The sequence below is a fragment of the Pinus tabuliformis genome, chromosome 9 (assembly GCF_031772625.1).
Source record: "Pinus tabuliformis cultivar Carrire ecotype Pingquan chromosome 9, CPIR1, whole genome shotgun sequence".
Lineage (NCBI taxonomy): Eukaryota > Viridiplantae > Streptophyta > Pinopsida > Pinales > Pinaceae > Pinus > Pinus tabuliformis.
In genome coordinates, this window is record NC_142307.1 from 241188066 (window position 1) to 241211854 (window position 23789).

A 23789-nucleotide genomic window follows, 5' to 3' on the forward strand; every position below is an offset into this window, starting at 1 on the left:
TTAGCATATACTAAATTGTGATAGTTGTCAGTAAGTGTCATCATAGTTATCCCTAAGTGTCACTCTCTTCCATTGCCGTATAATGAAAATATTCTATATAATTTTACATAACAATTTTGTGAGTAATATAATACTCTTATATGGTATCATAAATATAATACTCTTATATGGTAACATAGTGAGATTTTGGAGTTTCATAGTTTTTAAGATCTGAATGCTATTTATGTTTTTTGAGGTTTCCAAATTTTTTTATTTCAAATTTAAAGATTTGCTTGAGTCATGATGATTTCTATGTGATTTAAGTTTAATGGAAATTCCATGTTATTTTTAGTTGTGAATGAATGTAATCATTTTTTTTTTAATGTTATTTTTAGTTGTGAATGAATGTAATCATTTTTTTTATGCTCAGCGGATCTAATCACAGATGTATTTCTAAGTTAGATCTTTTAAATCAGGGCAAGCATGATCCTTAAGGATTCCTCTGATTTACATTCTTGTAATCGCTCCATTTTTTCTCTGAAAATGCCAAGGAGGGTTGGGTACTCTCGAGGTTGTATTCTCAGGCTCCCTATCTTTTGTTCGAAAATTGAGGGTTTCTCCAAGTTCGGCCAGAAAGGAAGCCGGGCAGCCTTTAAATTCCTAGCCACTTTTGCCAGTGTTCGACAGGGTCACAAATGTTGTTGTAGTTCTTATAATTTGCTGAGCCCTTGCAACATTTGTGGCACGAATTTAAAAAAAATTGGGCGGAATTTTTTTTGGGGTGAATTTTTTTTTTTTTTTTAACCGTTATTCAATTGAGGCAACACTTCCGTCCTCAAATTACAAATTAGAATAAGGACTTTATTTTTAATTTTTTTTGTTCTGAAAAAGAAAGATTAGAGTAAGGACTTTATTTATTTTTTTTTAAAAGAAAGATTTTAAGATTAAAATATTAGAAAATATATTATTTTTTAGGGACATTTTTTTTAAATATTAAGAGATTGTGTAAATAATGCTTATTGAAGAATGTTCATATGTTTATTTCGTTTATGTATTTGATTGCTTGATGGTTGGTGATGGGTGATTATTCGTTGATGTATTTGATCTGTCGATGGTGGGTGATTATGAAAAGCTTATTAATGAGGTTCTATAGTAACTCAGAGAATGCAACTTTTAAGAATAGATTGCAAACTTCAGTAACTCGAAAATTCAAGAAGGTTCAATATTTGGAATCAACTATGGGCACATATTTTTAGATGCTTGCAGAGTAATTTCCTTAGAAGATTGACCTCCTCGATGACTTGGAGAAGGAAGTTGATTCTTTCTCTAACTCAAAAACTAAAAATTTGAAGAAGAAATTTTGCATGCTTGAAGAGCAATGAGTTATGGAGATTAGTTGTTTAAAAGAATCAATGTTGGAACAATATCAATTTTTGGAACAAGATTACGATGCATTGTCTCAACAATTGATTGAGAAGAATGAGGTTATTCAAAAATTGCAAGAGTCTAAGGAGTAGCTTGAATTGGAAGTTAGTCATCTTCAAAATGTTGAGATGGAGAGAGTTGGTGTTGAGTTTCCATGCTCACCTTCTTCCACATTCGATGGTGTTGATTGTCAAAAACTTGATGTTGATGATCATGACTCATCACATGCTTTTGTAGCACCCAATTTTGAAAAACATACCACTGGTATTGGGTCTCAATTGCTGAGCAAAATGGGATATACTAGAGGACTTGGGAAGAATGGACAAGGCGTCGTTGTTCCTATTAATGCTAGAGTGCACACATCAAGAGCTAGTCTTGGATACGATCCTGGTGCTTCCTCATCATCTACATCGAGCTCTGCTGAGACTAGAGAGGTGTCATTTTTTGTTAAAGAAATTCAGACTAACATAATGAAATAAAATGCTCCTACTGATTGGGATAAATAGATTGATGACATGGCTCCAAATGTCATTCCAAACGATAGTGTTTTTGCACTCAACTTTATGGCCACAAGAACAAAAATTGAACCATCTCCACATCCTTATTAGAAGAAATTATCCAAGCATCAATATTCTTGATCACATAGTAGTCCTTCATCCAAATCGTTATAGAAGATATGTGAGAGAATGAATCATGGACTAGTGCTGACCATCAAGATTGCTTGTGGGTGGATCAATGGATGGTCATGGCATCATTTCAACCAATGTTTGCAGAATTCATATTGTTGTATTATATCAATTATGTAGCCATATTGATGTCCTCTTATTCGTTGTTGATTTCCATTGTTCCCTTAGTTGTGTTTTAGTGTGGAGAATTTGTTGACAATGAAGAGTATTGATTCTTGCTCCTTCCACAATTGTGTTTCATGGGTGCAGTTAGATGGTGACAAATATTGTTGTCATTGCTTTGTTGACTGTTGGCATTTTTTTTGTTTGAATAGTGTGATGGTGACAATGTTCAAATAACTTTAGGAATGTTGTTGTATGACGTTTGAGTTGAGTTTGCTATATTTCTAGGCCTCGCTGTTTGTTTGTTGGTTGATGGTTTTGATTTTGTTTCAAGCCTTTGTCCTAGTTCTCTATCAACACCTATTTTATTTGAATATTTTTTGGGGAAGTTAATAATGTTTTCCACCTTTGTGCCTCTGCAACATTCCTTCTTCAAAGATTGACTGACCTCACTGAGGTTTCATGGCTCTCATCTCCAAAGTTTTGGTATTTCAACATTTCATACTTCTTGATTAAAGTTGACATCTATTCTTGTCATTCAATGGATTTTTATTTGATCTACAGTTTTAGCTCCATGCTTTTTTTAGCACTAGCATCTTTCTCTCTTTTGGGGGCAGTTTCTACGATTTTTTCTCTCTTTCTCCTCTTATGAGAGGTTGTACATGGGTACCTAAGCAAGCCTTGTTTTTGGGACCCATTCTTTATTTTCTTTCTTCTTTAGTTACTCCCTATGTTTCACTGAAGGGGAGGGGGGAGGGGGATAGTGTTGTTAGAGTTGGTCTTTTCCAACTCTTCAATAATTCCCTATGAGCTAGTTATGGTGAGTTGTAAGATCACATAGGGATTTTAATATGCATAGTTGTCACAGATATTCCTAACCAACAATGGGCCTTCTCCATTGCTATATGATAGAGTCCTTCTATGTACTTTTACATAACAATTTTGTGATTCAGAGAATGCTCTTTTAATAAGGATTTTATAATTTTAATTTAATTATCAAGTATTACTCGCATGTCTATTTTGGAACAGGGATTTCAAAATTTCAATTTAATCATCATTAATTATGAGATGGGTGGTAGGGATTTAACCTCCACTTAATATTTTAGAATTTTCCATGTAGTCACAAATCAAAGGTTGATATATTTATCTTAAAAGAAGTTGTGCCCTTTTTTCTCTTATAATTGAATTGCTTAATTAAACAAATCATATGAGCATGTGCCATGTGAACATGAGTTATGGTTTTTTGGGCATGTGCTATTAGTAAGCCATGGTATTAGCCCATGATAAGAATTTAGATGGTAAAGTGGGAACATGTTTTTCTAAATGTATTTATGTTTAACTCATATATATTTTTTTAAATTAATAATAATAACAAGAGCCGCGGTGTAGAAATTTAGTTGCTCTTTTGTATATATGTATTTGTTGCATGTTGTTTTAGTTTGTTTAGTTGAATTTATATGATATTCATGTCCTTCTGCATGTGGTAAAAGAGATTTGTATTTCAAAACTCATTCTAAAATCTAAAAGCATAATAAAACCAAGTTTATATTTTACAATAAATTATATTTGAATATTTATAATAACTCTAATTGTTGAACATCTAAATACAATTACAAAACTTAATTCCTATCTAAAAGAAATTGGGTTATTTGGCTTCTAGCTCAAAAGGGATAAGAAAGTCAAATTTATGATCTCCTCAATTTCATGAAAGATATTTTACCTCATCCTCATCAATTAAATCAATTATATTTAAAATTAAAAATATTTTACATTTAGTTCAACCCTCAAGTGAAATAAATAAGCTATATTACTTAAAATTACCAATTTAATCTTTGTACTAAGCATAAGCCACATTTGTTCACTCGAAATGTCGACCATAAATATTTTGATGTGAGTAATCCAGAAATGCTATAACAAAAAAAAAAACTTAAGCTCTAGTTGATTCATATCCCGATAAAGTTGGTTGCTTCAACTAAGTGAGCCAATAATGGTAGTGAAGCTTATTAGCACAATGGACATAGATCAACATATCTCTCACATATTCTCAGCTCTAAAATTACAAAATTATCTTAAATGACACTTACAAAATTACCTTAAATGATGCCACAATTTGTTCCATTTATAACCATGTTCAATTTGTTCCATTTAAGATTATTTTCTAAACTTTAAAATTAAGAATATATTTAAAATAAATTTAAATATTCAAATAAATATAATTTTTTAACATTTCTAATATCTAAATTAGAAACAAAATAAAATCAGTATCCCATAAAAAGTTATCAATTAATAATCTTAAGATTAATGAAAGGAACCACCAAGTAGTTTATATATGTCAACTACTTGGTGGTTCCTTTCATTAATCTTAAAATTATTACATGATCATCCCATTACCTATATATTCTCTCAACCTGACCATTGGGAAATTGGGTTTGTTGACCATCTTTTCACTGAGTATCAAGTCCAAAATTTACGAGTCCTCAAAAATTTCAAAGCCACAAAAGTGAAAATATCATCAGGAGTCTAACATATGGCATTCAACCTTATATAGACTATGGATTTAGACATGTAAATATAAAAACTACTAATCGAAAGAGTCAACTAGTGTCAGATCCTTGGCACTTGAACCTAACGGAGTTGAGGGTGCGATATAGGGAATGTGGCTCTCTATTCTAGCCAACATGTTGTCCAATTGTGGCATGTGAGATATCATATTATGTTGTTCCCTCTTTACATATGCCATGTTGACAAGGATGTTGTGTTGATGTGTCTGCCTCTTTGTCAAGATTCTCGCCATCAGGGATTTAATTTTATAGTAAAAAAAATAAGATTTGAATGTACGTCATATGCCTGCCTCTAGTGTGGCTGGATTCAATTACTAAATCTCCAAATTTATCTACCAGCTTTGTGTTGTATAGGGATATCCTCTCGCTAGAGGCCAACTCTTCCAATATTTGTCTATGATTCAAAGATTCCACTCATGTTGTGGATAATACCTACTCTCTATTTCTTTTCCTTGGGCTTGGCGGCTCGATCTTAGACCTAGGCCCCACTATCATTGCTTATGCCACAACGACAACACGAGATTTGTCTTGCCATATTCTTGTGTCAGTCACCCTTATTCTTTGTAAGATTTAACCAACTTCTGTTCCTATTGCGACTATGAGGTTTAGACATCCTTCTCCCTAACACAACTAAAATGCTAATATCTCTATGATGTTTTATAGTGCCCTTCCTACAATGTAGAAAACTTGCTAACTCTGGATGACAGGAGTAAGCAACATTAAATTCATGCTCAATAGCCTTGGGTTTCACCTATAGTATACTATTTCTCCAAGCATATTTAGTTGGCCACTAGGCCCCTTTATTTTAAAAAAAATGACCGAGGAAAATCATAAACTAAAGATATCAGAAGCCCTAGAACATGAAGTGACATGTTTCCCCCCTCCCAGGGGCTAACATGCGATTATAGTTTGTAAGACAATCAAGTACAAATTGACCCATACGAAACCAAACTCCCGAACGATGGACTCTCCCTCAAACTAGAGACCACTCATATTACCATATTCGAGATGATGACTTTAGTAGATCCAATTGATAGTTCCAAATGATCAAGGGGCCAAGTAAAATTGACTCGCTCCTACTGTAAGGCCAAGGAGATGTGGCCTTACCCTAAATCATGGAAAACCATCATGTCCCAAGAGCCGCTCTAAAGAAATGTCTAGCACTATGCGGAGTATTGTCACACCCACAAAAGAAATCACATTCACAATTTCCTTCAAAACAAGTAATATGTAGAAGAAACAAATCACCCCTTGCCTAATCCACCACTTAAATATGGAGTCTAGAGGTTGGAAGGAAAATTTTGAACTCGCGGTATGCTAAGCAATATGACATAATAAAAAACCATTTAATGTACACAAAAATCAACTTGAGATTGAGACTAACATATTACAAATAAGACACAAGGGTCCTTCATCAATAGTTTCAAAAGGATCAAAGATAACATACCCACAATAGTGCATGCAACTATGGCTTTCATAGCTTCCTCGTTCTAGCTTTGGCATAGTGATTGGAAGAAAACCTCTGTAGTCATGTTGTTGTACCTCTGTAGATAATTCTAGGTTAGGAATTATGACAAAGCATCTAAAATGTTTTTTTGGTTTTTAATTTTTTTTTTGATGACCAAAGGTCTAAACTATTTGAATAGGTGAAATTCTTAATTACTTATGATTAAATAGAAGGGTTGATTCTTCACCTCTAAACAATAATTTAGCTTTGATTTAGATGTGTAAGGTTGAAACTTTAGAAACTATATGATTTGTTAAACATCAAAAAAATTATCTAACCATCATATACAGTGGATGCGTGTAAAATAATTTTACAACCAAACAATATATGTTAAGAAACTTAAGGGAAGATGACAATTTATTGATGTAGAGGAGTTAAATCAAATAGATAGTTTAATTAACTAATCTCTGTAATAGATTATAACTTCATGGGGGATTTCAGACAAATTGAAACTCAATATTATCTTACCCAGAGATCCTATAAACTTCAAAACATATGCAAATAAAACATAGTGAAAATAATAAGAAAGAAAGAATTATAGGAACACAATTTGTTTTGAAATGAATCAGAAATAACTTTGAAGGATACAAGTCTTCTCGACAGTCTTTCAAAATGGTTCAACCATTTATAAGTCTTATTTCTAAGTACTTATAGAAAAATATGACATCTAAGATTGGATTCCAAACTAGATATAATTACAAAAAAAATTGTTTTGAAAACATAGATATTTCTAAATATAGAGGAAACAGAAGAAAATAAAATTTCTTTGAGGCTGCTGATGACTGAGCCCAAAAAAGTTGTTGTTTTGTTTTTCTTTGTTTGATTATCTGTCCACTTCTTCCGTTGAACCTGCCTGTTGTTGCTGAAAGCTTCAAAATTACTGTTGTAAAACCTGTTTGCTAATTAAATCAATGAGTAAACATATTTTCTCCCATCTTTCCTCATCTGGAATGGTGGCTTTGATTAACTTTTTGTAAGTCTCATCGACTTCAGTGTACTTCTGAAAAGTGGGTTTGACTACAAACAAATGTTTGATTTCATGCTGAATCAACAAGTCAAAAGTCAAACCCTCAATGAAAGCCTTCCTTGTAATAGTCCCTCTGATCTTGGAAAATTTTGCTTTGTCTCTGGCTATTGAATACAACCTTCGCTGATATTCTTCAAGAGTAATCAGCTTATCTCCAATTCCCCTTAACCCTGACAGTCCATTTTGATGTAGCACATTAAATTTTATGTGAAAATTTTGGAGGCTCACTTCTAAATTGTGGCATTTGTTTTCAAGTTGCAACATTAAATTCCTTTTGATGTGAATCTTTCTAACCTCCAAAATTGCTTCAGTTCTATAATATATGTCATAATATTCAATCTTGTCTTTTGCTTTTGAATTCAAAATCTTGACTAATGTTGTTGCATCTCCTGGTTTGTTACCCAATTCTTTCTTAACTTCTGCTATTAATTCCTTTGATTTTTCTAATAATGCTTCTCGTTCAAACATAATTTTAATTCATCACCACAAATGTCATGGATTCATTTATGTATTTCCATGTCTTTGGCCTGTGCAAGTGTTTGAGCAAATGCTGATTCATTTTTTGAAGTTTCTATTCTTTGAGTCAACCTATGACTCTTTTGGATTTCTGCCACATATGCATTGTCAATCTTAATTTTCTATTCTTGGAGGTTGTGAAGTTGTGATTTCAATTTCTTAATTTCTTGTCCCTTTAATGATAGATCTCCCATGGCCTTAGCTAGATCAATTGTTGAATCAATGGACTGTATCTCTTACGTTGTAGTAGTTGTTGAAGTGGAAGCCCCTGCAATTGGAATTGCTGCTAAAGGAATAGTTGTTACTTGAGTTACTTGTTGTTCTATCTCCTATAACAAAGTTTCTAATTCTATATCCATCTTTTATATCTATGTGTTCTGTTCAATTATAATTTCGAACATGTCCTCTTTTTCTTTCTCTAGTTGTCCAATCTCTTTAGTATGAGGATCTTCAGTAGTAGGAATTTTTAATTGTTTTCTCAATTCATGAATGTCAGCATTTTTCCTCTTAATCATTTCCTCAACAACTTTAACATTTATGGGATCATATTCCAATTTAATTACTAGATCCTCCAAAGATTTTATCTTAGTATCCTTTGCTAGAGAATAAATATTTTCCATCTCTAGCTCGGACTGAATATTACTTAATGAAACCTACAACTTAGGTTTTTTCGTGGCTGAATTGGTTAAAGTTGAATAGATCTTTTTTTCAGCTTGTTTATGTAAATCAATCTAATCAATAGGATGAATCTCTTTTATATCAAAGGAAAATATTGATTTCTTATAGGCTTCAACAGTCTTGGGAAATCAGATTTTAGGTTCAAGGAATGCCATTTGCATTAACCCTTTTTCTGTATTAAAGGAAAAAAGTAATCTATGTTGAGAAGCTGAAGTTTGTTTCCAGAATTTGTGTAAGTGGTAGCCTTTAATGCTTCATTTTTCTTTTTGATTTCCTTGTACCTAGAAACAATGCTTGGTTCAGTCTGACCATGGACTAATTCTCCTATTTGGGATGTTTCCAATGGTTTTTGAGAAGCTGGAGATGTTGGTGACCATGTGGAAATTTCTTCAATTCGAGGAAAGGTAGTAACATGAGGGAATGTTAGAACCAGTGTAGTCTGCATGCTTTCTTTTGGAAAGGATTCCTCAAGAGCATTCTTTTTCTTCTTCTTGTACATCATAAACTTTGTTTGCTGAATTTCTATAACTGATTCAAGGGGAAATAGTTTTCCCTTACTCTCTTTGCATGTTTTGCTTGGGGAATTGTAGTCTGAGATGTTGTAGGAGTAAAACTATGCTCTTCTTCTTCCTGCAATGTGTTCTCTTTCCATTCCTCCTGATTCATATACCACTCAATATCTGGTATAGGAGTATGAGCATAAGGAGTAGTTTTATGTTCTACCCTTAGCTTGGAAATGATCCTCAAGGGATCATAAGACCAGGAAAAACTCGGTTTAAATTTAATTTCCTCTAGGAGAAGACCTACCTCCTTTGTTTTTGTTCTAGCATTACAGATGAAAGGTCTAACTTGAGTTTTGATCTTAAATTGGGACTTTTTCTTAGCTGACACAAAGTGCAACTCATCCATATTAATCATCTGTCTAATGTTCTCCAGTGCAAAAATTTTGATAGGTACAAACTTTGGCAACATATATGGAGGAAGCTCACAACCATACACTATACTCTTTGTATAGTTTTGTTATAGATACCAATCTCCTGTCTTTGTTTGTTCACTAAGATGAAGAATCCTTTTAATTTCAAGAGAAATTCTACGAATTAGATCACCATTATGTAAACAGGTGTTACACGACATTTTGTCACTGTCCCTATACTCCCCATTCCTTGACCCTGGAGGACCTCTACAGTGAACCCCACATGCTTTCCCTTCATGAAGAAACTCCCATTATGTCCCTCTTCATGAGAAGATCAGTTCCCTTTCGCACCATTTCCCCTAAAACTTTTGTTTTGCCTAGTTTACAAGACCAACGCTAATGGCCTTTGTCTCCCACACATCGATGTGTAGAGATTAGGACTATCCCTAGTGCCGACCGAAGTGACTGAGTTGTGTTCCAGTCACACCAGTCCTTTTATGGAAAGATTTTAAATTAGGTGCCAAAGCTTCCAGCTCTAGAAGCTTCATAACGGAAGTCTAGTAAATGGTTTGGCTGGATGGGGTTGAAGATGTCAGTTTGGGCTCCTTTCCCCTATAATTATGGAACTACCTCAAGGGATAAGACCTTCTCCCATGAGAAGAGGATCCATCTCCCATTCATTCATCCTATATAAACCTCCCTTTTTTCCAATCACAAGCTAGTGTTAGTGATATAGTGTTAATGTTGGTGTGCTAGTGCTATTTTGGTTTGGAGTAAACAACAAGCTATTCATAATTGTAGCTATCTAGTTATGTGAGGGAGAAGTGTGATTTGGTTTGGAGTGAAGCCTAAAAGGGAAGAGCCTTAAAATTATAGTGGATTGAGGCCATCATGGAATGCTAGCAAAAATGTGTGGGAGCTTAGTCTTATCAGAGGAGGACTGCAACGTTAAGACAAATGGTTGTAATCTCTCTTTGATATTAATATATGCAACTATCGATTGATTTCCTACATGATTTGTAATCTAACATATTCATGGCTTAATGTTTCTTGACTTTTTATGTAGGTTGAATCACAATTTGTTTATTATCATGGTTTTCGTTTGCTGTTGTTTACTTGTTTCAAGTGCTTGAAGAAGGAAGCGAGAGATAGCTGGAGCGAGCAATCAAGGACATCATCAAACGGGATAAGCATACCAAGAGGTAGGCCCTCTTGATTAGTTCTAACCTAAGGAAATCTTCCATAGAATGTACTTGTTGTGGCTAGGCCCATTATTGGGCTAGAGGAATTCATTTGTGTCCGCACTTATAACTTTACTTCACCACAAATTGGCGACTCCACTGGGGATCCATCCTTTTGTTTGTCTTGGATTTCATGATTTCGTGAGAACTTTTCTAGTTCCACTTTTTCCCTTTGGTTTTGTTTCTTTTCTCCTAGTTACTAGCCTGAGTTTGAAATTCATAGTCACAGATCTGGTCCTTGTTTCAATTTTTTTTTCTTGGCTCCCTCAATCAGCGTGCTTAATCCACTAATAGTCACGCCGATCAATGTGATATGCTGAGAAACAGTCGTTCCAACCATCCTCTGGCGCTTGTTGTCAGTTAGGCAGTCGCGTCGATGCATGTAAGTGAAGATTAAGCTTTGTCCCTAATCTTTTCAAATGTGTTTTTCTCTCATTATTTCGACCCTGTAAACCTTTTAGACCGTTTTCTCCCTGACTAGAGAGATTTATTTAGCTTGGTTTGTGTACTTGCTTGGTTTAGCCCACCCTCTGATGTGTTAATTCTAGACCTATGTGAAGTTCCTTTTTATTTTTTCTTTGAATCCCTCGATCAACACTATTTTTGGCCACACAGTCGCACCGATCAGGCCATCAGCACTGGTTTTCGATTGAAAGTCGTGCCAGTCGTGCTGATTGGCGCTACTTTTGGCTCAAAAGTTGCTCTAGTGTTTGAGTTAAGAAAAAATCAGAATTTCTCCCATTCCAGTGCAGTGTGTCTTGACCCTCAGACTCTTTTCTTCCTCCCAGAAGTGACTAGGATGCTTTGTTTGCTTCATTTTCAATTGGATGAGTGAAAAAGTCTTGTTTGCTCTCTTATTTTGAGTGTCTCTTTTCTCATTCCGAGCATAGATTACATTGCTTTGTTTGTCAATTGAAAGATTTGGGTGTTTGGTTTGTATGATTTAGGGAAGAAGTTTCTTTTAATTTCATTCATCATGCTTTGGATTTGATTGATGCTTCTTTGTTTGGAACTGTGAAATTTTCGTTAAAGTAATTTATGTGAAAGATTAATTTTGCATTTTATGAAAAGAAGAAAATCATTCTTGTTTACTTAAGAGAAAATATTGCATTAGTAGTTTCATTAAGAAGCTAGAATTGCATCAGTATAGGCATGAGAAAATAAATGAAAATTCTTTTGTTGTTAATAGAAGATTAATTGCATTTAGGACATGCATAAGTGAAATCTTTCATCCTTTGATTGTTGCATTGGTTTTGTGCTCTCTTTATGTCAATTAGTGATAGCTTTCATCGAAGATGAAGATCTCTTTTCTCATAGAGCTGCATATAGGAGTTTTCCGATGACATCGGTAGGGCCTTGTAATTGAAACCTAATTCAAGATCAACCATTAAAATTTATTGAATTAACCTAAGGAAGAATTGAATCTTAATGCTCACATTTAGTGGTCTAGGCTAGAGATGTGTTACGACATCTTTAAACCTATCAACTGTTGTTCGCTTCAGCACTAGACATCGCTAGTACAGATTCGTGCTCCCTGTATTGTCGAGTATATAATGGGTGACCCCTCTAGGCTGCGATCCTTTATCCATAGGAAACTGAGTCGGCCGCCTTGCAAACGTGATCGACCGAACACAACATTCGGGGAGATTGCTTGCCGTACTTCTCAGTTCACCTGGAGGTATTCTGCAGTTCACAGTTGCGTGGTAATCCCTTTTGCCTAGATCATCCAGAGCTATCATTTCGGTCTTTTTGACTATTTAAATTTAAAAGATCATTAAGAATTTGTCCTTTCAAGCTCATTAACATCAAAAGAGACTAGAGTCATATTTTTCCCTTTTCTTGTCTCTTAAAACATGAAAAGGTAAAGTTTTGTTTCAATGTCTAAAAATTAACTTCCCACGAAATATCCTTGGTTAAATTTATATGCCTTAGTAATTATTTAGGGTTGATTCCAATGGTAACATTTCTAGAGTCCACCAGTCAAGGATTCCCCTTGGATGGGAATCCTGGTCCTTTTACCTCTTTTGGAAATGCTGGTGCTTCTTATATTGTGATGTTGTCCCTTCTCGGGTTAACCATTGGTTTACATGTCTGGTTATTTTCGACCTCAATGATCCCGAGTGTCCCAAATCCTGTCCAAACATCTCCTTCATTTGAATAACATGACGATAATTCTAAGGTTGACCCCTCACGTTCTTCCCCTATTTCTTCACCCTCCTCTTCTACTTCACCTGGTGAAAGTTTCAAATCCAGTAACCAGGAGGCTAAGAAGAAGAAGGAGAAGAAGAAGTTAGTTAAGCGAGAGGCCAACTGTACGGCTGGTACTCAAAATGCACCTCCTGTAGACAAACCTTCTGATCCTCCATGGAAGGTCAGATTCCTTTACAAGATGTGTAAGGGTGACCATCTCCTTCGAGACTATCCTGGCATTCCCAGAGTCTTAGATGTATGGTCTCAAAACCTGAATCGACCATACCCGTTGACCTCTGGAGATCATGTCAATGTTACGCCTTCAGCTATTGATGGTAAGAAAAAGGGAAAGATTAGATTCCTCTGTAGGTTATGTGAAGGAGAGCATATTCTTCACCTTTTTCCTCTTATGCATAAAGCTTCCAAAGTGTTGGAAAGCCTTGTAGTTCCTCAAACCCAACTTCCTGTCGGTTACCAGAGGCTTTCTTCTAACCCTCTCCTAGTTGGTAAAGAGATTGACTTGGATTCATCTCTTTCTTGTCCTACTCTTCCTGAGCAATATTCTCTTGTGTTTGTTCCTGACCAACCATTGGTCGAAAAGAGTGTCGAATTGGTTCCACCACTAGTTTCTCACTCTGTTCAGGGAGAGAATGGTGATCATACTACTGATGTTGCTCTTGTCTCCTTAGATTCTCGTGGATCGAAGAGTGACCCTGCCATCCTAGTTGTTTAGGAGAGTCCTTATCGTATTCCTATAGAGCATGGGGGCAATCATATGATACCCCCACCAAGTAGTTTTGTTTTTTATTTTTATTGGAGTCCATTGACTGTGTTCCACCTCCCATATTATGTGCCTTTCCAGATCACAATACAAGCCTATAATATGGTAGTACTTGGCACTATATTAGATGAAGGTGCAAATGTTAGCATCATCTCTTCTACTACTTGGTAGGCTTTGGGTTCCCCACAGCTTGTGCCTGTCACCCAGAATCTCTTGGCTTTTAATGAAGGAACCAACCAACCCTTGGGGATCCTTCCGAAATTCCATATTACTTTGGGAGGAAATTTTTAAAGACCGTCTATATAGATGTGATGTCAGTCCAAGGTCCCTTAGATTTCAATCTTCTCCTTGGACGCGACTATGTTTATATCATGGGAGATCTTGTTTCTTCGCTTTTCCGTGTGGTTTGTTTTCCGCACGAAGGGAGAGTTGTGACTCTTGATCAATTTTCATTCATTAGTCACTAGGCACCTCCTTTGCAACCATCATCCCCTATCAACTCTTGTTTGCAAGTAGTACCGTCCCCGCCACAAGTCAATGATGTGGCTACACATTTCGTCTCTGCATCTACTGGTGATCACACAGATGGTATTGTACATTATGTGCTGGGGGCATTGGAAGTTGATGTGTCTTTGATACCAAATGACATGTATTCCTCCCAGAGCATGGTTCTTCCATCTAATGAAGACCTCTTTTGAGCCATGTTCTCGTATGGTTCATGAACATATGTACAGAGCATAGTTATTTGTCTTGTGTCAATCTCGTTAAAAAATGAAACAAGGGTAATGAGGATATTTCCTGGTCTTACGTTAACCTCGTTTGAAAATGAAACATATGTCTCGAGGATAGTTCTTTTACTTTGTCAACCTCATTAAAAAATGAAACAACTTTCTTTTCCAAATCAAGTCTTTAATTAAGATCTCGTAAAATCCCAGTTGAGTCCTTCCAAGATATCGAAAGTGAACCTTCATTCCAACCACCTAGTTGATTGAAATGAAGTTTAGGGGGAATTTACTTCAAATTGAGTCATTATGCTGGGGGCATGCGAATTTATTCAAGCATAGTTTTTCATTTCAAGCTTGTGTAAACATGAAACCAAATCCAAGCAGAGTTCTCCATGGTTCAAGCTTGTGTAAAAATGAACCCATGCCCAACTTACATCTCGTGATTGCCATTTTTATCAGCTAATTTATGCTAGATGAGCCTTGGTTGTTTCATTCCATTGCCACCATCTCTTTCGCCGATCATATGCTTTCACTTGGTTGTTTTTCCTTTCCGGAGGGACTGTAGTGATAAGTGGTTTTTTTAGCTAGCCTCTTAACCATTACATGTTTTGAGCAGTTCCACCATTGCCGGAAGTAGTTGCTACCCTTTGTACCACTCGTTCCTCCAAGACGAGTCACCTTTTAGCTCTTTTCTCGACTTGTAAAACTCATATGAAAAGATTGCCGAGTATTTTTTGCTTTTGACTCGTAAAAGAGAATAAAATGGGGGGTCTGCTTTCAAGGTCTTTTCTGACCCTTTAAAAGCAAAAAGATGGCCGAGCCCTTGTCGTTTCGAACTCATTAACAGATGTGAAATGTCATGTGCCCAGTATAAGTTTACCCATTTCTCGCGCTGGGATGCACTATTTACGAAAAAGGTACTCCTTGACTGAAATGGTCAAGCGGTTCTCTCAAGTATCATTTTCTACCTTTTCGGGCTTGAGAGACACAAATGTACAAAAACGGACCATTCGGAGTTTTCTTTTACACCTTTTTCGAACTCGTTCAAATATTAAACGACATCGGATTCGCCACCATGATGAACATGAGCTTCTCCTTCCTAGGGCTCGTTAAACCTACTAGATCGGATTCGTTCGAAGAATGAACTTACAGTATAAGCATATGCTATCCCCTTCAAGCTTGCAATTAAAAAATAATTGGGGTACCTGCGAGGAATGGTGGGGGAAAATTTGGAAATCTATTAGTTGTATTAGCAGCTCATTCTTGAACATAAATCTCTTCGCTTTGTGTCAGGTTAGGATATCCTCCTTTGTATCATTGACCTTGGTGGGTTGGACCATTCATTTTTTCCTTCCATTTGATCTCTGCCACATCATCATGACCACTGATCCCAACGACCCAAAAGTTTCCAAACTTCCAGTTTTATCGTAGATATGTTCAAGTGTTGTCCTTTTGCAGTTACACTTACCTCTAATTCTCTGTATCATCCAAAATCATTTTGCATCCTTTCATCTTATGTCGTTGATGTGGGAAACCTTATGGACGTCCTTCGACACAGTTGCTTCTTGTCGACTTCAACTCATTATCTAGGAGGTTGACTGAGAGACTCCCTTCCAGTACCTTAGAGCTTGCATGCCCTAATGGAAATTTCTTCACACTCGACGACAAGTTCACATCATTGGCTTTTGATCAAGTGATTTCATGGGTGTTTGACTTCAGTTCCTCTATTCACATTCCATGGATTGTTCTGATAGTACCTTGAGGACCATTTTCATTATTGGTGGTTTCTCTCGTGCTTGTTAACAATTTACATCATTGACTGGTAATCAAGCGACTTTCTAGCATGTTCGACGTCAACACATCTATTCACATGTTAGAATTTGTACTTTGATTGGGTTGTGTTGGAGTTCAAGACCCTGGGCTCATATCACAAAAGTCTAGGTTGTGAAGTGATGTGACATGATTATGTTGATATGCATGTCTCTTTCAGATGAATGGTTGCGACCATACCTTGCTTTCATTATGATCCTCTTTGACAGATGGCTACATCCATACCTGGATCCATTTACATGATCATTCTTTGGATGGTTGCTTCCATGCCACGATTCATGTATCATTTGATAGAGTTCTTAGTTATGTATATGTATATGTACTTTCTTGCAGGTTTTATGACAAAAAACTACGGTTCCTCGCACTGATTCATAAAGCATTTCATTCCTCACTCTAGTTCGGCCTTCATGCTTTAGGGCTCTTCCCTTCATGAAGAAAATCCCATTCTGTCCCTATTCATGAGCAGATCAATTCCCTTTTACACCATTTCCCCTGAAACTTCTGTTTTGCCCAGTTTACAAGACCGACGCTAATGGCCTTTGTCTCCCCTGTGCTGATGTTTAGATATTAGCACTATCCCTAGCACCGACCGGAGCAACTAAGATGTGTTCCAATCATGTTGGTCCCATTGTGGAAAGTTTTTAAATTAGGAGCCAAAGCTTCCAGCTCTAGAAGCTCGTAATGAAAGTTTGGTAAATGGTTTGGCCGGATGGGGTCGAAGATGTCAGTTTGGGCTCCTTTCCCCTATTATGATGGAACTACCTCAAGGGATAATACCTTCTCCCATGAGAAGAGGATCCATCTCCCATCCATTCATCCTATATAAACCTCCCTTTTTTCCAAGCACAAGCTAGTGTTAGTGATATAGTGTTAATGTTGGTGTGCTAGTGCTATTCTGGTTTGGAGTAAACAACAAGCCATTCATAATTGTAGCTATCTAGTTGTGTGAGGGAGAAGTGTGATTTGGTTTGGAGTGAAGCCTAAAGGGAAGAGCCTTAAAACTATTGCGTATTAAGGCCATCATGGAATTCTAGCAGAAGTGTGTGGGAACCTAGTCTTGTCAAAGGAGGACTGCAACGTCAAGACAGATGGTTGTAATCTCTCTTAGATATTAATATATGCAACTATCGATTGATTTCCTACATGATTTGTAATATTATATATTCACGGCTTAATGTTTCTTGACTTGTTAAGTAGGTTGAATTACAATTTTTCTATTATCACGGTTGTTGTTTGCTGTTGCTTACTTGTTTCAGGTGCTTGAAGAAGGAAGTGAGAGATAGCTAGAGCGAGCAAGCAAGGAAATCATCAAATGAGATAAGCATACCAAGAGGTAGGCCCTCTTGATTGGTTCTAACCTAAGGAAATCTTCCATAGAATGTACCTATTGTGGCTAGACCCATTATTAGGCTAGAGGAATTCATTTGTGTCTGACTCTGCACTTATAATTTTACTTCACCACAACAGGAAACTGTGTATAAAATCCGAACTATGTAGTCACTGCAAGAGAATTCAATTGTATTTTTCCTAACCTGTTAGGTACAATGAATCAGAAATTGTTGGTTTCCATGTTCATCTAACATTTTCAGTGGAATTGAAAACCTATCTCACTGATAGAATAAAAACAAATATAAAAGGATTGATGCGTGTTTGAAAGCCCCTTTTATAGAAAACTTCATGAACCGATCATGGATGGTATGTGCTAAGAATTCATTGTAATTTAAGATAATAAAAGGTTTCTCATCTTTAGAAAATATTGACAAAAATCCTATGATAATGTCATCAACCTGTTGGTCAAATTCATAACCTAGCAAACAAGAAATTATTGAAATAATTTGTTTGGTCATCTCTGGAAACATTGAAGTTGGGTAACATGGATTAGTTCTACATAATTCAACATAGTCAGGTAGAAAAATATCAAAAATATTAGCTTGTTGAGTGAAAGTAATATTTTTGCAGAGATCCATGAGGGATTTTACAAAACAAGGATGTGATGGAGTTGAGCATTGAATCTGTAACATTTGACGAATGGATTGGGTTGTAATTGTGAACATAATGTCACCATTATATCCAACAACAACCCTTTGGCTAGGAATATACCTAAAATGACACCAAGACACAAATTCAGGGAAGGGGTGAGTCTATGGGAATATGAATTGAGGTAGGAAAGAATCCCATAGGCTCAATTCATCACTGCGGTAAATGAATTTCTATTTCATCCAGTTATATAGCTCATACAAATCAAATTCACACTGTGTTTTTGAATTTTTATAATCTTGGTCCACTAATGGTAAATGGTCTTGGTCTATCACAGGTGGGAGTCTGGGGTTTTCCTTAGTTGTTTTAGATTTTCCCTCTGAAGAAGAATTTCAAAAGAATATGATAGGAAATCAGGGTTACCAGGTAAATGGTCGTCTTGCTGGTGTTGTACGTTGGGTCATTCTTCTGAGCTTGTAATGGAGTTTGATACACAACTTTCCTTAACAGAATGTGTAAAAGTGTAATAGGAAGACTGCGGATTTATTAATAAAAGAGTGTAATTAACCATTTTTTCATTTGATATGGGCACGAGGTATTTATGGCGGAAATGAATATGATTGGGTAATGGTTTTATAATCATGTAATGGGTAGTAGATAGGCGCAGAAGTGTAGTGGATATAACAAGAATGAAAACGGTCAAAATAGGCGAAGGCAATTTCGGCAACAGCCACTAGCGGATTTTGGAGGTGGGGGTGGTGGTAAGTTGTTTACAAATGGGGTGGGGGTGGGGGGGGGGGGGGGGGGGGGGGGGCTATTGAACTACCTCCGCACTTGACATTGCAAATCTAAAACTTATTTTCAGACCACCCCTTTAGTTAAATGTTGGAGAGGTCAGGGGGGAATTTCCTTCTCCATCGTTGATTGGGTGGAGAAGATCACGGTTGTTGCTTGTTGCACCCATGATATTACAAGTGACAACATCATTAATTTTGTATTACAACTCTATTAAATACACATAAAAATCACATAAACCAAATAACCAAAGTTTTTAACTTTGAAGATTTTAACATTTTGAACTTGATAGTGCCATTTAAATATGCATCTCTAATTTTATTCTTTTTCTATGGATTTCATATTTGTTTTTCCTTTTAATTTCATTTTTTATCCCTATTATTTTTTTCCTTTCTTTCTTTTTCTTTATATATATTTTTTTCTTTCTTTCTTTCTTTCTTTTTCTTTGATTTTTTATTTTATTTTTTGACATATAAATGTAAAAATCCAAAATAATGTTACAATGCATGCCATGACCTAGAAACATCCTCTCGTCGAGCTAACCTCCACATGCATCTAATATATGTCTCATCCATTGTTAGACCAATCATCTTGCTCATCCATTGAATCACCGTGCCAACTATAGAGATATTCTCTTGCTTTGTGTTTCTCCAGCAAGTTCTCTAAACTAAATGCATGATATTGATTATTAATGGGATCCATACATTAAGAACTTACATGCTTGGGCATGTGTGGGGGTGGCCATGCCACCCCATCAATTCAATATACCTTGACATACTAGCATATGGAGACAACAAAGATTCCACTAGATCACTCTACCATCTAATCACCCCCATCGGGGAAAATTTACAAATATATTTAAAACAATTCATACTAATGGTCACATGGACAACGTGAAACTGACAATGACCCTTTGAAATTAGATGCCTGACACAACGACAAAGACGATGTATGTCAAAAAATTATATAAAAAACCAAAGTTAACTTTGTAAAACACCAAAAAAATTAGATACATGCAAAATAATACAAGAAAATGGATCATATATGTCACAATGGAGTAGTGAAATAATAATTTGAACTATTAGATTTTTTATTTTTTTTTGTTTATCTTGGAAATGTGAGACGTATTATGAGGTTAATTATTTTGATATCTACGTCAACGTTTATTAACCATTTAAATATGTCGATGTGAAAGTCTACTTTTGGAATAAGACTTCCACAATTTTAATTTATTCATGAATTATTGTTAGGTTGATGGTAGGGATTTAACCTCCATACAATATTTTCAAATGTTTTTTTTTTTTTTTGACAAAAATGGTTATGGAGTATTTATATTCATCTTGGCCTGAATGCCAAAAATCTGATTACATTGAGGATGTCTATATCCTGTTGCATCTCACTACTAAGAATGAGAATGTAGCTGAAGCTTGAAGACTTCTTCCTTGATAAGGAATCTATAGATTCGATTTCAGAGATTTTTCCCCACTTGAAGATACAAAAAAAATTATTTAAGAGCAAGCAGTAAAACATGGCAATAACCAGCTTATGGGATGGGTTCCCATGATTCTTCTTCATCTTTCATCTTGACCCCGGCAGAGAGGAGGGCAGCTTTGTTGGCTTCAATGTCCGCCTCTTTATTATGAGTTCTCAACACATGGTAGTAATTCAACTTCTGAAAAGCGTTTTCCAAGCCCTTAATTCTGGATATCAGCGTTGCTAGTTTAAGATCCAAAACTGGGGAGTTGGAAACCATTGCGTTTATAATGATCTGGGAGTCACCTATAACATTAGCTTCACTTATATTTAAATCTTTGAGGATCTTAAGCCCTTGAAAGAGGGCCAAAGCCTTAGCTTGAATGCTGGATGAATGACCAAGCCCCCAAGCAAAGGAATGAATTTTTTCCCCAATTGGATTTACAACAACACCTCTTGCACCAGCTTTGCCCAGATTGCCCTTTGCTGCCCCATCAAAAAAGAAAGAGTGCCTTGAGTGCGATTTGAGCCAGTCTTGAAAGTCAGTTTTGAATTTCCTTATTTGCCAGTCTTTAGGAGGAGGGACGTTTCTAACTGTTGATTGAAATTGCAAGTCAAGGAATGATCCCCAAGCAATGTCCTGTTGGCTGAGATTAGAATCATCTTTTATATCAGTCAAGCACTCCTTTAAATGACATTTAATCTTGATTTCTAAGGCCTTGTGATTCTGATTAGTATTTCTGAAAATTCTTCTATTTCGTTCTAGCCATATCTACCAACAAATAACCTTTGGAAGGACAGCCCATGTAGTTTTGATTATCTGATTTTTAGGAGGTGGGCCAAGATATCTGATTGCCCAATTAGAAAAAAGATTAGCAGTGGAACAAGGAAGCAATATTTTCGAATGTTATTAGTAGTATACACAAGTAAAAGTAATGCACTTTTTATCCTTTTAATTAAATTAAATAATTAAAAAAATGGCATATGAACAAGTGTCATATGAAATGAGTTATGGTTTTTTGAGCATGCTCTGTTGATGATCCATGGCATTGGTCCATAGTATCACAACAACACAAGGGCTTCATTCAATGAAACTCTTACATAGCATGTGCATTCGTGGCATATTAAACAATACCATTAATTTGACTACATATTGGAAAATACATCTAAAAATCACTTTATTTAATCCTCTACCAATACGAATCCAATACACCTTCCCAATTTAAGAAACCCCCTACTTTCACTAGATATTGTAGGTATCCTTTTTTTCATTAACTTTTTTTTATACCCCTTTAGATTTATATCCCTACTATAGTGACATGTTTTCTCTCTTATGACCCCACATGCATTCTACAATGCACCTTTCTTCTTTTGATATACATTGTATATGTATATTAGTACTCCAAAAATGCAGTTACTCAACCTACACTCAAGCACATCTCAATATGATTTGTGACATTTAATGGTTTAAGGCACACAAAGATAAACCATGTTTTAGGAAGATTTATTATGTTCATGTATATAAAATTACATGTGAATTGATCTATATGATGATTAAACATCAATTGATGAATCTTTATGAATACATTTTCACTAAATAAGGTGTTCAAGCACAAGTTCATACCCTCTAGATGCAAGGCCACTATCTACAACCATGGTTGGGGCCCCAAATCTAAAATCCATATAAAGTGTTGGGTTATATCCCCATCACTCAATTAATCATTCACTCACTATCTCTCAAGAAAGGGAACTTATTACAACCTATCTAGGTCATTGGAGAGGAATAAAGAGAGCAACCTCCTTGTGTGTTGTTGCAATGCATATCTAAGAATCTTGCTATATTCATGATTTCACGGTGAATTATGATGGACATGAAAAACCACCCTTATTTATAAGTAACCACATTTATTTTTGTAGCACATTAACGGCTTAAAATATTTAACATAGCATGTTTAAGTTATTATTTTAACTTTTGGCCATTTTGACATTTTTGACTATGTACTAGGCACAATTAATCTTTATAATTAAAAAAAAGGATGTTAATAACGAGTTCAGTATGAGTATGAGTATGAATATTTGATGTTAAAGTTTGAACTTTAAAAAATCATAAACACAATTATTAAATATATTTAATGGTTAACTAAATTTCTTTTGTATTTCTTAAAATTGTATCCATTCTCCTATCTACGCATACATCTTTGACATAATAACTTAAATTCAAAATAAATAACTTAGTTAATGAGTACATCAGAAATGGTACTAACTCATCCAAACTTCATATAACATCAATTATTGAACCCTTAGGTGCAACTAGAGCTCATGGAACCTACAATTTGCAGTAGAAGAGGATGTATTCATAGATAGGAGGTGAGGGAGGGAATTAGAAATGAAGCTATGATGAATGAGCATGGAGAAAGCACTAGGGAATTAATAACACAATGTTGGAGGTTTCTTGAGGACTGTTGGGTCTAAAACGAGAATGCAAGTTATAGTTTCATTTACTATCAACCTGGGAAAGTAAAAGTTCGAGGAACATCCACTGTATGTGGACTTAGAGACAAACTAAACTAAGCTAGGTGAAGAAATGCCAAAGCTCCCTTACAGGAGGTTTTTCATTGGGATTTCCAACATCTATTTAGTCGTTTAACAAAATGAAATCTAAAAATTGAAAGACATTGTGAGTAGTGTACGAAATATTAAAGCTCCGTTACAGGAGACTGTTCATTAATATTTATAATCATATTAATCAACAAACTAATGAAATTAAAACACTTAAACATGATTATGATTGATTTCATGAAATATAAAGCTTTCTTACGAAAGACTATTCATTTATATCTCAAACATATAAATCAGAAACTTAAACTAATGAAATCGAACATTAAATAACAAAACGGATTCATTGAAGGAAACATTAACACTTTCTTATGAAAGGTCATTCATTAATATTTCAAAGATATGAACCAATAATTTAATCTAATGAAATTCACAAACAAACATAAAATGAAAGTTTACCAAAACAAAACAAGTATGCAAGTGAGGCAATGGGGCCCCTCCATAGCTCCACAAGCACACCTAGAAATAAGTCAAATGCAGCAAAAAATCCAATCCACTTTATTTATCATCAATTTCAAATTGCAATTACAAGCTCCAAGTTCTACATTCAAAGAGTTTCTAAGCTCTCTATTACAATGATTCTGAAATATAAATTACAAATGAAGGACTAAGTTTCAATCAAGGAGATAACACTCCCATTTATACAACAAGATATGATAACAAACTCATAATTGTAGATGCACTATTCCCTCCTTTGATCCACATATTTCTCAACCAATGGTGACACATAACCCTAGATTCCATTATCTCCTCCATGAGGTATATCT

At 35.4% G+C, this 23789-nt stretch overlaps 1 pseudogene; it reads left to right on the top strand.

Moving 5' to 3' along the window:
- The first annotated feature begins 1532 nt into the window (after positions 1 to 1532).
- The window catches only part of LOC149148083 (protein IQ-DOMAIN 2-like), a 191324-nt pseudogene continuing 169067 nt past the window's right edge, over positions 1533 to 23789 (top strand).